Source organism: Sminthopsis crassicaudata, chromosome 1 (genome assembly GCF_048593235.1).
Source record: "Sminthopsis crassicaudata isolate SCR6 chromosome 1, ASM4859323v1, whole genome shotgun sequence".
Classification (NCBI taxonomy): Eukaryota; Metazoa; Chordata; class Mammalia; order Dasyuromorphia; family Dasyuridae; genus Sminthopsis; species Sminthopsis crassicaudata.
This window is the reverse complement of record NC_133617.1, coordinates 598,232,925-598,245,694: the sequence shown is the minus strand read 5'-3', so window position 1 is coordinate 598,245,694 and position 12,770 is coordinate 598,232,925. Positions and strand designations below refer to the sequence as shown.

At 33.2% G+C, this 12,770-nt stretch overlaps 1 protein-coding gene across 10 annotated transcripts in view; it reads right to left on the bottom strand.

Moving 5' to 3' along the window:
* Positions 1 to 12,770, bottom strand: part of PDE4D (phosphodiesterase 4D) — a 1,915,283-nt gene that overhangs the window by 861,085 nt on the left and 1,041,428 nt on the right. The gene's annotated exons all lie outside the window — the stretch shown is intronic.

The following is a 12,770-nucleotide window of genomic DNA, read 5'->3' as shown; positions in this document are numbered from 1 at the left end:
GCTCTAAACTTGTTTGAGCAGAATCCATTGTAATTTGGAATTCCATTTATGACTGTTAGGTAATTATTTAGTTAAAATTTTCTTGAGAAACAACCCAGAAGGGAGGGAATACATAAACCTTCATGGAACAGAGCAAGATAATAGAAGAAATATAGCCAACCACTGAGCAGCTGTTCCATTAGAAGAATATTTAGCACACAGGGGATGGTTTGAAAGGAGTTCCTTTTGATCCATTCCTTATTCAACTCATCCTTTGTCAGTCTTACATGCCTTTTAGAGAACATGTGTGTATGCATATGTGTGTGTCTCTGTGTGTGGGGGGGTGTGATTAGATGTGGAGTAAAAAAGCTGGTCTTTCATCTAATGACTAGAGTTATTTCATTAAAAGCAGGAGTCCATCCTATTTTGATCTGTCTGATGAATGTGAATCTTGCTTTTATCATCCCAGAATGTGAACTTCAATGTCTGACCAGGATGAGAGCATTTCAAATTTAGAGCTTGAGGTCTCCTCAAAGAATATCTAGGACAACCACATCATCTAAAAATGAGAAAACTGAGACTCAGAAGGTGAAATAATCATGGATAAACTGCTCTACCTACATTATTAAGTTTTTTTCTCTTCTAAGGCAAGAAAATGATTTTTCCCCATCCCTCTATTTCTAGTCATGGTATCACTTTCTTCCCCAATGGCAAATTCCAATGTTTCATTGTGTTACAGAGATAAACCCAGGTTCTTGGAGAGAGTATAGGCTATTATAGATCCTTCCAAGTTGGAAAAGCTTCAGGTATAGGTTCAGCAACAGATGGCCTGCCTTATGAGGACCAGCTTACTAAACAGGATCATTTCCAGAAGGTTTGCTATTGCCACCAGATCTTTTTTATTTATTTATTGCCACAACAACTCACTAAATTATCCATCAGGATATAGAGTGGGTCCAATTCACATTGGGGAAGGCACAAACACAAAAATGACATTCTAGGTCTCAAATGATCACTGAATTCAGTTAAATTTAATTTGAGTTAAAAGTTAATTTGAGTTAAAGGGGACTTAAGAAATGATGAAATCTAGCCAAGTTATTTTATATATATATAAGGGTCCAGATAGGTCTAAGTGACAGAGGTGAGATCTGGTCTCAAAGGTCCTTGAATTCGCATCTGGTGTTTTCCCCTCTTTTTCTTTTTGTTGTTTCCCTCTACAACTCTGTAAACACTGAATAAGTGATAATACATTGCAATTTTATAATGCTTCATTCTTAAAAATACTTTTGTAAGGATTATCTTCTTCACTACTGATAAGCTATGAAAAGAAGGTTTTATTAGCCCTAATTTATAGATGAGAAAACTGAGGCAGAGAGGAAAAGAAAGTGGCATGATTGGTCTTTTATAATCTACACTTAGAGCCTTGAAATTCTGTCTCTTAATACTTTTTTTTTCTTTCTACAACATTGTGCATTCCAGCCTCTTTGTAGTTTCCTTCTATTTTGGTTTAGCTGAGAAAATAACTCCAATATGTTGAAACTAGAAGAATCCTTAGAAGCGTATTCATACAAATTAATATTTAACTCCACAATGCCAAGTAGTACTTCAAAAAAACAGGTATGTTGAGATTGAGATATAAGATTCTATCATCACCACTATAACACATTTCTTTGAGGCCTAATTTAGAGGGATTTTTTTAAATTTTTTTGAAGCTTTTTGTTCTCAAAATATATGCAAGGATAATTTTTCACCACTGACCCTTGCAAAACCTTGTGTTCCACCTTCCACCCCCTCTCCTAGATAGCAAGTAATCCAATATATGTTATACATGGTAAAAAAAATATATGTAAATTCAATATAGGCATAGATATTATATAATTATCTTGCTGCACAAAAAGAATCAGATAAAAAAATGAGAAAGAAAATAAAATTCAAGCAAACAGCAACATAAGAAGTGAAAACGCTATGTTTTGATCTACCCTCAGTTCCCACAGTCCTCTCTCTGGGTATAGATGGCTCTCATCATCACAAGATGATAGGAACTAGCTTGAATTGTCTCATTGTTGAGAAGAGCCACATCCATTAGAATTGATCATTGTATATTCTTGTTGTTGCTGTATATAATGATCTCCTGGTTCTGCTCATTTCACTTAGCATCAGTCTATGTAAGTCTCTCCAGGCCTCTCTAAATTCATCCTGCTGATCATTTTTCACAGAAAAATAATATTCCATAACATTCATATACTATAACTTATTCAGTCATTCTCCAACTCCATCCACTCAGTTTCCAGTTTTTTGTGACTACAGAAAGGGCTGCCACAAACATTTTTGGACATGTGGGTCCCTTTCCCTCCTTTAAGAAGTTTTTATTTTTCTTAAAGGGAAGAGGTAAACCCCTCTACAATCTCCCTCTATCAAATTAGGATGTGTTTGTGGTCTCAGCTTGAGGGTGCTTTTCTTAGACAATCCTTCCCAAAGAGTAATTTAGTTACAAACCACTAAATTCTGAGTAGCTCAGTGAAGAGGTGAACATGCTTTAGACATGAATGATACTTCATTTCTATGTCTTAAAACACAAGCAAAACCATCCACAGAAGGAGCTTTGTAGTCTGAAGTCTGGCTAAAAAGAAATTCAGTTACTCTATGAATTTGAAAGATGGAAGCTGTGAGGAAGAAGGGAGAGGCAATACTTCTAACTAGGAGAGAGAAGATGGTATAATTTTGAGAAGGAGCCAGAGGAGATTGGAAGACAACACAGGTATGTTGATTCTGCATTTTCACTAGGGACCTCCTAAAGATTGATGCTAATTCATGGTTTACCACGGAGTAACAAACAACTCAGAAAATATTTTTATTTTATATATATATATATATATATATATATATATATATATATATATATATATATATATATATATATATATATATACACCCACATATATATAAATGTGTACTTATATATACCCATATGTGTGTGCATGATGCACACATGTGTATATGTGTATCCATGTGTATTTATATATAATATGGTGTGTGTGTGTATGTGTAAAATTTAGGCCCATTTAAATGTCACTTAATTCATTCTCACTTATCCATTGGACTCTTTTTTTATGTTTGCAAAGAGCTTGACTACATCATTTATTTGAACAGTCACCCTGTTCAAATATAAAATTATTATTTATTTTTTAAAATGAGGAAATTAAGAGACACAGCTGCACAGGCAATAAACATCAAGGATCAAGATCTGAAATAAGTTTTCTACTGACTTCAAGCCCAGGACTCTTTTCACTAAAATGACTTGTCTTTCAGGCCATAGGATCACAGATGCAGAAGAGGAAGGGGGCCCAAGATCATCTAGTGCCAGTGGCATCAAACAAATAAAAATAGCTCATTGTGCTGCATATTGACTTAGAAAACCACAAATTAACCTTATTTATGTTGTATTGTGTTTTTATTTATTTAATTAAATGTTACCCAATGACATTTTAATCTGGTTCCAGGAGCACTCTGAACTTTTGTCAGCTTCCTGAAGTTCAGAGTTTGATATTTGTCACTCCAATGCCCTCATTTTATTGAAATGGAAACTAAGGCTCAGATTTACTCAAAGTTACATAAATAATAAGTAGGAAATCCAGGATTTGAACTCAGAATAAGTTGGAGAAGTAAATATGACCCAGTCCAGTATCTTTGCAAGGAACTCTTATTTAGTTTACCTTACTAGAATATGGGATAAAGGAAGCCAAAAAAAAATTGAATTTGGGGTCACAGAGTCTAACATGACTGAAAATGACCCTGATTCTAAATTTAGCATCCTGCCCACAAATCTAAACCACTTCTAAAATCAGTAATTAATACTAATCTATATGTAAACAAGTATTTATATGTAGTGTGTATGCATATATATATATATATATACATAAACATATATAATAGGATGTTTGTGTCTTTATTCAAAATATTTAATCGATGTTCTTTTTTTTAAAAATTGCTTTCATTTTCGAATGATTTCTCCCTTTTGGCCAAGTAGAACTTTGCTTATTACAAAATTCGGTTTTCTTATGTTTTTCGAAGCATGTTCACATCTATTCCTTCTGATCCTTCTATCTCCATGAGATAGGAATTATTATTGTTTTTATTTAAACTCGAGAGCAGCCAAATAATTCCACATCATATAGCAAATTAGTGATAGTACCCAGACTAGAAGTCAAGTTTCCTAACTCTCAAGCCAGGCCTCTTGCCACTTGACATATATATATATATATATATATACATACACACATACATAGAAACACACACACATATATATGTGTGTATAGCATATATATATATATGATCAAATTATCATTTAGAAATATTATTCACCTTTTACATGAATTGCACTAAAATTGCTAGGATATAATAAACTTTATACTTCCATGTATATAAATAAATAAAGCTAACATGATGAACATACTTTGGCATCCAATTTAAAGAAACTTAATTAATAATGAATTAATAAACTAATAAAGAAACTACCTTACTGACACTCAGTTTCCTGAGGTCCAAAGTACAGAAACAATGATACCTGTAATCATCATCTCAAGAAAATATCAAATTAAATTGTGCAGCAGAAATTAAATTTACTGATAAGGAATGAAAATAACATATAGAAGATAGATGTGGTAATCAATAATGTCAAATAATATACAGAACAAGAAGGACCATTACTGAAGAAATACCATGAAGAAATAATTAGATCTTGGACACTTATTTCAATTGGGTGACAAGACAGATTCTAAATGACAAGAGATGAGAAACAGATGGGTCTACAAGGGGCTGGGAGGGAGAGTTATGAGGAAGTAAAATGATATTTAAGTTTACTAGAAGGAAGGAAAGAAACAAGAATTTACTGTGTTTTCTATATGCCAAGTACTTGGCTAAGTGTTGCATTAACAAATAACAGTAGCAAATAACAAAGGCTAACAGAAAACTAGAGGGGAGAAGAACTTGAGATTGCAATGACAGAAAAAAAGTGGGACCTTATACAACTCCAGGGAGTGAACAGGTCAAGGGAAAGGTTGTTAGGGTTGGGGAGACCTGAGTATATTTCAAGCAAAGAGTCAGGAGAAAGGGGGGATTTAAAATGTATATAAGAGAAGATAATTCTTAAAATTCAAATCTCAGATGATCAGAAGAAGCAGGAGAAAGAAAATGGGGATAAAAGCTGAAAACACAAAGATCAACCTTGGACCAGGAAGGCCATATTTTTCTTGAGTGAATGGGTAAAGTTGTTAAGAAGTTGGGGGATATGAACCCAGGGAAGTGAGAGCGCTATGATCATGTCTTGATCATAGGTTGAGGGGAGGAGAAGCACAATTTGAACACACTAAGAGGAAAAACTATATTTTTAGGCATTTTTCTTCTCCATTATTCCCCCTTCCCCTCTTCCATATACTGGAAAGTAAAATAATACAAGTAAAGACACCTACTAAGACTTAGGGAAGGGGAATAATACTGAAAGTTTGAGGAGAATGGGAAACATTTGTAACATTCACTATAGGAAGCAAAACAGGAAGCTGATAAGAGATGAATAATAAGATTGTCAAATAGCAGTGAGGACCCAGCTGGGTATTTATCTGGCATGGATTTTTTATGAATTCAATCATTGCAGTAACATGACTTGTCCAGCAGTTTTTGACAACCAAAGAATACAGAAAGCAGTAGTAAAGGTTACCCACAGAGTGAGGATTGATTAGATACACTATGCATAAGTTAAAGGGGATGACATTTTTACTTTACTTTCCTTGCACATTTAACCCTCTCTTCTTTTACTTATCTATTTTCCTAGAGTCTCTGCTCATTACTATTCCATTGAAGAGAGAGAAAACATTGAACAATTTTCTGCTTACAAGAGCATATTTTTTTACAAGAGAATGAACTCATTCTGACCCAGGGATCATCTGGTAAAAAAACAACAAAAAAACTTCGTAAATTGTTTTCTTTTAGGAGTAAGGGATTGGGGAGGGGAGACGATGGATGGTATTAGAAATCATCCTATTTTCTCCTCTAGCCCTCAGACTTCTGAGAGACAATCAATGTTTTTCCATTCTTTGAGGTTACACCAGGAGAATATGATTGAAGACCTTTATAGGAAATTGCAACAAATCTATACATTTATGCCAGTCTTAGAGTCTGGAAAAACTAACACAGTAAAGGTAAATCTGCAGAGTACCTGCTGATCACACAGAAGGAGGTGACTGTTGAAGGAATTCAGGACTCTATTTCTCCTATCCCAACACAGGTAAATACTCTCAATCTCTAAAGCATCATGCAGGAAGAAATGCCTCAGGAACTGCAGATACTGATTAAATCAAAAGAAATCACATCAAAAAGTCTGGTGAAAATAAAGACAGAATAATGGCCTCATGAGTCAATAGGAAGAAAGTTGAAGGTGAAGGACAAAGGAAGCTAAATTTTGAGAACAGTGATTTAGTTATAGTTGGGATAAAAGTTCAATATGGCTAAGGAAGACAATAGAAAATTGGAGGAAAAAAAAAGAAGAGTCAACCATCAAGTAAGATTATAACTCATAGGGAACTGGTAATTAGCTCATCAAGCAAGCACACCTGTATATATAAGGGCTATATATTTGTAAGCATATATATATATGGATGTTATCTAAAGGTAAAAGAGTAAAATAAGTTTTGGGAACTCATGAAGACTCAACTTCACTATCAATAATAGTATGGAAGAGGTTAGCTTGTGGGAAGAAATTATTAAAAAGTCCCCAGAGGACATAGATTTGACATGGGAATAAACAAGAGTATCCAGACATTTGTTGTAATAATTCTCCTATTCTGTAAATACTCATTTGCTTTACTAACTATAAAATCTAATGATTTTTCTGCTTGGCTTTTACAGGACACAAAATTATATATATTTTTTAAATCATACCATACAAAAATTAACCAAAAAAAATATTTCAGGTCTCAAGTGGTAAGCAAAAGGAAATGATCATCAAAAAATCATATCCTTCAGAAAGCTGATTTAAAAACATAAGGTTAATAAGATATTCAGAGTTTAAATCAAAAATATGAAATCAGTCAAATAATTAATGGAAGAAAATTCAAAAAATGTTCCATTCAAATAACATACATAGGAAGTTATTTTTTAATAATGACTAATTTAATCAAGGAAATCTTAAATGGGAAGTTGGATGATTTTAAATTGATATGATATAAATGTGAACAAGCTGCACTATGAATAAAAATGACTTTAATATGTATTCTCAATATTGAGACTTGAAAATAATTTTTCTCTTGCTCATTTGTAAGTTGAAGCTCTGCTATATTTTGTTATAGAGCAAAAAGTATCACTCTACAGCAAGAAGTTCACTGGCTTGGGAATCAAAAGATGGAATTCTTTTCCTGACTCTGTCACTAAACTTCTGGATCTCCATTAAAAACATTTGAACTAAGCACCATATGGTAGGACCAAAGTACAGAATTGTCCCTGACTACCATAATAGTTTGCCATCTAACTAGAGAGTTAAGAAATATATAAATGGGAGGAAAAGATATAATACAAGGCAATATATGATGGATCACAGAATAGAAAGATAAGTTGTAAAGGACACAAAAAGAGGGAGGCAGGGTAAGCTTTTACAAAGAAGGTGAGATTTCTGATGTCAAAGATGAATGTAATGAACATGAGGCACAGCGATTCAGGTTAAACAGATTATTTCAAGAAAACGCAAAAGGACAGTGAGCCTACACATAATTAATTGACAATTGTTCCTGTCTCCAAAAATAACTAATTTTCCTTTCTCTTATCAAAACTACCATTTCTACAATTTTTTTTCATACAGCTGCCCAGATGTTAAGGCACAGGTCTGACTATGTCATTCTCCTGCTTAAAGCTCCTTCTGATCCTGGTGTTCTTAATCTTTTTTGTTTGTCATGGGCTCTTCTGCAAATCTGGTCAAACTCATGGATCCTTTCTCAGAATTATGTTTTAAGTGTGTAAGATAAAATACTGAGGATTAAACAGGAAACAAACTACATTGAAATAAATAATTTTAATATAAAAAATAGTCTTTGAATTTCCAGGTTAAGAACTTTTGTTCTTAAAGCACATATAATAGGTGTTTCTAAATACCTCCTGGAAGGTAACTTGGGGAAAATAAATCAGCAGTATAAGTAAGGAGTTATAAAATATGTGTGGGTACATATTTCCCAGAATCCCTGAATTTCCTTTTCCTTTGCTCTTGTAGAGCTGTATGGTTGGCCATTTTTTTGTCATTTTTTTTTTTATGCACAGATGGCCACATGCCACCTACTGCTAGTTTCCTGTTGCTTATTGCAGGAAGGACAAACTGAGTAAGATCCTGGAGAGCTGCAGCTAGGAACATCAAGACCCAGAGCCAGGGGAAAGTCACTGTGGGTGCCAGACAGACTAGCAAACATAGGCAAAGAATGAGGGATACGGGAATTATAACTACTGTGAAACCTCAGCACCAATGAGTTTGGTCTAAGAATCTAATCCTAATTCTTTCCGTTTCCCTTGGTGATTTGCAGACTTTGTAGGTTTCAAAGATGTGGTTCCTTTGATTATTCCTCTCTCTCTATCTGCCAGCTGGGATGGGATCTGGGGAGAGCAGAAAGAATTAGAAAAACCAGTTTTTTAACAGTTTTGTTATGTGATAGCTACTTTATTGCATTAGAGCATGTGGCAATTAAAAAGTCAATTGTGTTATGTTGTTTAAATGAGGTTAACTGATCAAGGGCAGGATACTTTCCAAATTTAGGATGGAGATCTAAAAAGCAAATCAAGATTTTTATGATTTTATTATTTCAAAGCAGCTTCATTTTCCATTTTTTTATACTCCTCAATTCATTTTGAATTAGGATAACACCATATGATAAAGCCTTGAAAGGGAAATTGTCTATCTATAAAAGAGAGACAGACGATTGAAGATAATGAAAACTTAAGAAAAGCCACTTCATGTACATCTTTATTATGATTTGAAAGAACCACAGAGCCTCACATGAATGCAATTCAGGAATAAGCTCCTTCTCAAGTGCCATGATTTAAAAATCCAAAATACCAGACTGCCTCATCTCATTCTTTCTGGGGGTCAGTTTGAAGGTTTCTTCCCATCCAGTTTTGTAGCTGTTGATTTCAAAAGTATCCTTCTGAAAGGTCTTTATACAAATACACTTTGATGGTTTCTTTTGTTCTGTTCTATTGGACCTATAATTTCATTGCTATAGGGAGCTCTTAGTGAGAAATTTTTTTTCAGCCAATACATCTAATGACACCTTCTCTATAATTGTGGGTTACTGAGAGGCTTACCCAGAATTCCCAAACTGGGCAGTTTCATTGGCTATCCTATTTAGTTGGAATGCTCTCCTTCCTCTTTTCCATTTTCTTGGCTTCTTTTAAGTCTGAACTAAAATCCCATCTTCTGAAAGAATCATTTTCTTTTACCCTAAATGTTAATGTCTTCCCCTAAGATTACTTTTTATATAACTTATATATGTATGGTTTGTACATAGTTGGTTGTATGTTAACACTGCTCACAACCCCATTAGATTGTGAGTTTCATTTTGTTTTTATAGCCTCAAAGATTAGCACAATGCTTTGCACATAAGAAATACTTAATAAAAGTTTGTTGACTAACACAAGAACTTGAACATGTGTTTTGATGATTTCTGAGGGAATTATTAAGTTGGATTCTTGAAATTCCACTCAGAGAAGGCAGTGCTGTCCAGTAAATGGGAAAAACCCCTGGATTTAATGAAAACACTTCTAGTTTTATTCATATTCTGCCAGTTACTAGTTTTATTACTTTAGATAAGCCATTTTAGTCACAATGTCTTGTCAGATGGAGGGTTAAAATAAATGCCTTCTATTGACCCTTTCATTTCCAAAATTCTGATATTTTATATTGCATAGTTATTCAGAAAATTAGTGACCAATATACAAGTGCTTTCTAAACTGTGAATTACTCTACAACAGAAACAATATTTTGTTCATTAAAGGAATGACACTAATGATGGAATTTCAGGCTATGTGTTAGGAATAGGAATATTTAGGCACAAAAGACCCTATATTCAACATATATCAACTCATAAAACATCATGTACTTAATATACTTTGATTATAATTATAGTCCTAGCTATCATACCATTTGGATAGCTTGATTATTTTCTTCTTCTTGTACTGAGTCACTTCAGTCTATCACCACATTTGGAGTTTTCTTGGCAAATACCAAAGTGGTTTGTCATTTCCTTCTATAGTTCATTTTATAGTAGAAGAAACTTAGGCAAATACTGTCAAGTGACTTGCTCAAGGTCATAGAGCTGGTAAGTACCTAAAGTCATATTAGAACACAGGCCTTTCTGACTCAATGACCAGTACTCTATCCACATCACCATTTAGCTGCTCTCATAGCCTGATTAGCCTGAGAAAAAAGATCACTTCCAGTTAGCTCACTGAAGAAAAAAAATATTTAAACATTAGAATTGGGTAAGTGGAAGTTAAGGACCTCATGAGACCTCATGAAACAATCAAACAAAATCAAAAGGATGGAAACAGAAAATATGTGAAATATCTCATTGGAAAAAGAACTGACCTAGAAAACAGATCCAGGAGAAACAATTTTAAAAATTATTGGTCTACCTGAAAGCCATGATTTAAAAAAAAAACCTAGCCTAAACATCAACTTTTAAGAAATTATCAAGGAAAACAACACTGATATTCCAGAATCAAAAGCTATAATATAAATTGAAAGAGTATATGGATCACCTCTTGAAAGAGATCTTAAAGTGAAATTTTCCAGCAATATTATCATCAAATACATAGTTCTTAGATGAAGAAAATGTTGAAAGCAGCCAGAAAGAAACAATTTAAATATCATGGGGTAACAATCAGAGAACATAAGATTTAACAGTTTCTATTTTAAAGGATCTGAGGGTTTGGAATAGGATACTCCAATACAAAGGGGCTTGAATTACAACTAAGAATTGCCAACCCACCAAATATAAATATAATCCTTCAGATGAAAAATGACTATTCACATAAATAGAGAACTTTCAGGTATTCCAAAAGCATAAAAAGATAAAACAAGAAAGATATCATAATGGATTCAATAAATTTAAACTGTTTCAATTTCTACATGGGAAAATTATATTTATGATTTCTAAATTTTTATCATTATTAGGGCAGTTGGAAGGAATATATAAAGACAGAAAGCAGAGATGTGAGTTGAATATGATGGCATTATTATCTAAAAAATAAAATTAAAGGTTTAGAAAGAATTCACTGGAAGGAGAAAGACATAAGCAGAGTGGCATAAATTACTTGATATAAAAGAGAGCTGAAAGAGATTTATAGTGGAGTGGGAAATGGAGAAAGCAGGAAGGGATGACATGAACTTTTCTCTAAGCAGAACTGTCTCAAAGAGATAATAATAATATACACATTCAGCTGTGTGTAAAAAAATCTATCTTACTCTGTAGGAAAGTAGGAAAGGAAGGGGATGGGGGAAGCTAATAGAAGGGAAGGAAGTTTGGGGAGAAAAAAGTCAGAAGCAAAACACTTGAGAATGGACAGGGCAAAAGTAGAGAGGGATAAATGGAGGGGGGGATAAGATGGAGGGAAATTCATAATTTGTAATCATTAGTGTAAAAATTTTTTTCTTGTGAGTTTCTTTGATAAAGACTTCTTTTCTCAAACATATAGAAAAATGAGTCAAATTTATAAAAATAAGAGTCTTGCCTCAACTAATAAATGGTCAAAAGGTAGGAACAGGTAGTTTAAAATCAGACAAAGTAATCAAAGTTATCTTAGTAATATAATAATGCTCTAAATCACTATGAATAATAGAAATACAAATTAAAATAACTCTGAGATATGATAGAAAAGGAAAATGATAAATATTGAAGGGAATGTGAGAAAATTAAAACATTGATGTACTACTGACAAAACACTGATGTATACTCATTCAACCATTCTGGAGAGCAATCTAGGATTATGCCCAAAGACTATAAAATCATGCATACCCTTTGGCTGAGCAATATGTACTAGGTATGTTTCCTAAAAAGATAAAAAAAACAAAAAGAAAAATTACCTATTTGTACAAAAATATTTATAGCAGCTCTTTTAGTGGTTACAAAATATTAGAAATTGAGGAGATGTCCATCAATTGGAGAATGGCTGAACAAGTAGTTATATATGATTGTGATGGAATACTACTGTGCTTTAAGAAATTATGAACAAGATGCTTTCACAAAAACATGCAACGTATTATGAACTGACAAAGTGAAATGAACAGAATCAGGAGAACATTGTATTCAGAACTAGCAATACTATATGATGATCTATTGTGAATATTATGACTATTCTCAGCAATACAATGAGCCAAGACAAAGGTATTGTCCATCTCCAGAAAAAGGACTGGCAGAGCCTGAATACAGATTAAAAATACTTTTTTCTTTATTTTCCTTGAGTTTTTTGTCTGTTTTCTTTCTTAGAATGATTTACATAGAAATATGTTTTGCATGATTACACATGGGTTTGCTATGTCAAAATGTCTTCTCAATGAGGAGGGAAGAATTTGAACTAAAACTTTAAAAAACAAGAATGTTAAAATTGTTTTGTATGTAATTGGGAAAATAAAATATTAAATAAGATTTTTAAAAGTTCAACTCCATGAAAAAATAAGAGGCCTGGAAAACTTACGGATGCATTCGTGACAAGAGTAAACTGGTAAATGTTTTACAGCTTGCTCTCTGAGGAGAAAATGCATC